The following is a 5,444-nucleotide window of genomic DNA, read 5'->3' as shown; positions in this document are numbered from 1 at the left end:
TATTAGATAATCCTCTATTTTCATATCAAAATAGTAATGATTTATTAAATATTCTAACAAAAAACTCACATGACATAAACACACTATTGCACTTTTTAGTAAAAAATAATCCATTAGTAAAAAAATTCTATACTATATATGAACAACCACAAAAAGTTTAGCAATTCCTATAATTCCTTCTAATGCAATTACTACTTTTCTAAACAAACATGCATCATCTTCTCCTTATGACTTAATGATAGTAGCACACAATAAAAATTATTTAGGTATCTTAGATCAAGTAAACAACACACACCTAAAATCACAATACAAAATAGGTAAGTTATCTCATGGTGGGGTTATATATGAAAGATTAAATAACAAAAAAATCATTAACTTATATGCAAGTTTAGATGGAGTATCTAATTTAGAAGATATTACAATAGAGAAAGCCCTATTTCCATTTCTATTTCCATTAGGATATGGAGCTGATGATGGAGCTTTAAAATTTCATACATATCTAAAAATGAGAATAGCCTCATTCTTCTCAATATTCACTTTATACAAGACATACTTATTGATGATGTACCAATTACGTCAAGCTTTGATAATAGCAAATTCAACAAATTTAACAATGCTACAATCAGATATAGATAAATTCAAACTTAAAAATCCACATGCATCTAATCTAGATACCATACGTTATATGTTAAAACACAATATCTGTTATTCAATTTCAGGCTCTCCGTCATGGTATCGTAAGAATTTAAAAGATTTACTATGCATGGTAGAGTCGTTTGGTTTACCTAACTTCTTCTTAACCCTAACTTGTGATGAAGTATCCTCTAGTAGATGGGTAGAAATAGAAGATTTAGAAAAAATTATCCAAAAGATAGACTTAAAACTCAATTGGACAGATTGTCGAGACGAGTGCATGATGATTTTTCACAAACGATTACATACATTTTTTAACAAATACATATTTATTCCTAATGGATTATTAGTTACCATCAACCACTATCTAATACGATATGAGATACAAAATAGAGGTTCACCACATGCACATATAATGCTATGGGTAGATTCAAACGATATTGATCGAATATCTTTAGAGATAGATAGCCATATACCTTATTTACATACAATAAATAAATTTGATCCAACATCAATTGAATATAAATTGCATAACTTAGTTATCAAAAAACAAATACATAATTGTAGAGAATCTTGTAAAATAGAATGACAAAATAAAAAAATTAAATGTAAATATGGATTTCCATACGATATTCAAAGTAATCCTAAGCCAATTATTCATGAACAAACTCAACGATGGCTTTACTATAGAACAACATTAGAACACAGAAATGTGGTCCCTTATCATGCAGGAGTATTATTGTTATGGCAAGCTCATATGAATATTAAAAAAGTAACCAATACAGGTTTATCATATTACTTACTAAAATATGCATTGAAATCAGAACCTATAGGAAAAATAGATATCGATTTAGAAACAACGAAAACATTAGGACTAAATAATATTGATGATACAAAACTCAAACTAATATCTTCTTATGTATTAACAAAACCAATATCAGCAACTCAAGCAGCCATGATGTGTTTAGAGATACCAATAATAAAATAATAAGAAAAGGTATCTTATATAGATTGTTCACCTCCTAAAAAAAGACAAAAATATATACAAAATTTTTAAACCTCTATACTACATCCAATTGATCTATATACAGCAAGACCATTAGAATTGGAAAGCTTAACATTTTATTCATACTTTTGTCACTATAGAATTAACAAAATACTCAAGCATACAACAAAGAAAATATGTAAAATGCATGATTTATTTGGAAATGAAATAGAAGAGTATAAACAATTAGTAAGATTTACCAATTTTCACCCTATCCATCAAATGGAAGGTTTTTTTTTACTATTCTATTAAAACATATACATTTTCGTAATGAAAAAGAATTAATCTCAATTAACAACACAGAAAAATCTTACTTTTTAGAATGTCAAATACGACAAATAATAAAGAATGAAGAAGACATAGAGAATCTAGTTGGAAATTATTCTCAATTACACCTATTAATCGACGAATCTAGACAACAAATTACAAATCAAATACTTCAAATGCATCCCATACATAATTTAGAAGAACATTTAACATCAAATGATTTTATAGAAAAACAAACCACTATTAAAACTGTAGGAGAGAATCAATATGATCCAATAATACATCTACAAGAGCTTAAACACATAGAAAATACAACTTTGACTAAAGAGCAAGAACTGATATACAATAAAAATTTTAAAAAATCGGGTGGGTTACATATAATAAATGGAACACCTGGATCTGGGAAAATGTTTCTAATTCAATATATCACATTTAAATGTATAACCAAAAACATAGGAGTCCTCCTTATAGCAACCACAGGAGTAGCAGCTACAAGACTTAGTCAATTAGCACGTACTTCACATTATTATTTTTGTTTACCTAATAAAAATCAATTATTTCGTTCTAATTTAGAACCAAATGATTTCCGTTCAATTAAAATAAGATCTTCTGATGTAATTATAATTGATAAATTCTCAATGATGACATCACAAATATTACATACAATTATATTCTAAATTTCAAAAGCTTGTAATTTATCTATGCTAGAAATATTTAACACTAAAAAACTACTTCTATTTGGAGATATAGCGCAATTGCCTGCAATATGTAATTGTAAAAATAAAGACTTGATATGCCAAAAATGTGTAATAACAAATTCTACATTTTGGAAATTAGTTATACACCACACATTATATACCTCAATATGTCATTGTTAAGGTCCAGACTTCATTGAATTCTTAAATATAATCAGACAAAGTAAACCATCTAAATCACAATTAGATAAATACTTAAAAGATATATTTATACAAGAGAAAGATTTAGAACAATACATAGATAAAGACACAACTATATTATGTACACATAATAAAGATGTCATATACTATAATGACCTCATATTATTAAAGATATTCAACCCTTCCAATATATTCAATATAGATATTGCTACAACAGCACATCATATACCAGAACTACAACATTGGATAAATGATACAGAATTTCATACCCTATCCAAAGTAGCAATAGGGGCATTAGTAATGTTTACACAAAACATAGATCTAGCAATAGGTATAGCTAATGTAACTTTTGGGACAATCGTAGATATTAAATATAACAATATAACATCTATTATAACAAAACTTATAATACGTGTAAATCATACACAACAAAATGTAACTATTAGAAGATCTAAATATCAAAAAAAGACATACAATGGAACATGGTATCATAAAACATCTTTTCCACTAACACTAGCATATGCAATAACTGGACATAAATCCCAAGGATGTACTATCTTTGGTAAGTCATTGTTAATAGTTCGAAAATGTTTTTCTCCTGGACTATTATATGTCATGTTGTCTCGATCGACTAACCGAAAGAACATAAAAATATTGAATTCAATTACATCGACGATTTCTAAATACAAGTAATAAACCATTATATATATAAAGATTATTGACTTACAAAAGTATACTCCAAAGATTAAAAAAAAGGTAACGTATGCTAAATTATTTTATATCAAACTTACACAACAACTTTACGCTCAACCATTAGCTAACTGCCCTATACTAGTTGGGGAAAGGTAAGAGAACATGATGCTTTTATCCTCTTTGACCCTGGTTCTACTCACAATTTTATATCTATAGAGTTGGCCACCAAGCTAGGCATACAAGCTTACGAGATGGGAGATCTCCTACCCGCAGACAGTGCCTTCAAGGGGCAAGAAGCTTCAGTCACTCCCTTAATCGGGAAATTGAGGCTTCATGTCCAAGGCTATGTGGACAAAGAGGACTTCTTTATCTCTCCTCTCAAGCATGAGGATGTAATCCTAGGGGCACCATGGTTTGACCGCCTGGCTGCCAATGTTAAATTTCCTGAAAGGAGAATCTCCTTTAAGTTCAGGGAAAAAGACATGTATATAGATGCTAAGGAAATGGGTAACACTATCCCCATTGTACATACACCAGCTTTCAACAAGTCAATAAAGAGCTCTATTTCCGTGTACATGATTTTTGTTAAAGATTCTCAAAATGAACCTAATGCTTTAGCAAAAGAAAATAAAAGCAACCAAAAGGAATTAGAGTTATCCAATTTTCTCAAGGGGTTTCAAGATGTTTTTATTGACGACATCCCTTGTGAGCTACCTCCTAAATGAGGTAATGATGACCATACAATTGAACTTCTTCGAGGAAGTTCACCGCCTAACAAACCTCCTTATAGAGTTTCTCAAGCTCAACAAGAGGAGATTATGCGGCAAGTGCATGACTTAGTTGAGAAGGGCATGGCTAGGCCTAGCTCATCTCCATTTTGCTCACCGGTGCTATTAGTGCAAAAGAAAGACGGCACATATTGTATGTGTGTCGACTATAGAGCACTAAATAGGATCACTATCAAGAATAGGTTTCCCGTTCCACGGGTAGAAGACCTATTTGATAAGCTACAAGGATCGACCTACTTCAGTAGGATTGACCTAAAAAGTGGCTATCATCAAATAAGGATAGTTGATCAAGACATTGTAAAGACCGCATTTCGCACCACATTTGGTCTTTACGAATACATTGTCATGCCTTTTGGCTTGACCAATGCACCAGCCACATTCAACCGCTTGATGGAGAAGCTCTTCAGGCCTCGTTGAACCTTCACTGGAGTGTTCTTTGATGATATTATCATCTACTCTAATTCATTAGACGAACACAAGCAACACCTCCAGGTAATATTTCAAGTTTTAAAAGAGAATAAACTTTATGTTAATCGAAAGAAAAGTGAATTTTTCTTGCAAGAGATTCAATATTTAGGTCACATTATCTCTCAAGATGGCATCCAAATGGATCCATCCAAGTTAGAGGTAATAAAAGGATGGCCTAAACCAAGGAATCTTCATGAACTAAGAAGCTTTATAGGTATGTGTGCATACTATAGACGCTTCATAGAAAAGTTCTCACAAATTGCGGGACCATTACATGACCTAACAAAGAAAAGCGTTAGGTATACATGGTCTGCTAAAGAGAACAATGCTTTCGAAAAGCTTAAAGAAAAGCGTATCTCTCAACCTGTGCTTACACTACCGGATCTCTCAAAACCATTTGAGGTCCAATGTGATGCTTGTGGTGATTGCCTTGGAGCTATTTTTCTCCAAGAAGGGCATGCCATAGGCTATGAGAGTCAAAGGCTCCACCCTGTTGAGCAAGCTTTAGGAATATATGAAAAGGAACTCCTTGCAGTTCTACATGTCTTAGACTCATGGAAGCACTATTTATTGGGGACTCCTTTCATTCTGCGAACGGATCACCAAAGTCTTAAGTACTTCACGACGCAGAACAAGCTCTCCGCCGATAAACAA

This window comes from Adiantum capillus-veneris, chromosome 2 (assembly GCF_014529385.1).
Source record: "Adiantum capillus-veneris isolate H3 chromosome 2, ASM1452938v2, whole genome shotgun sequence".
Lineage (NCBI taxonomy): Eukaryota > Viridiplantae > Streptophyta > Polypodiopsida > Polypodiales > Pteridaceae > Adiantum > Adiantum capillus-veneris.
This window is presented reverse-complemented; position numbering follows the sequence as displayed.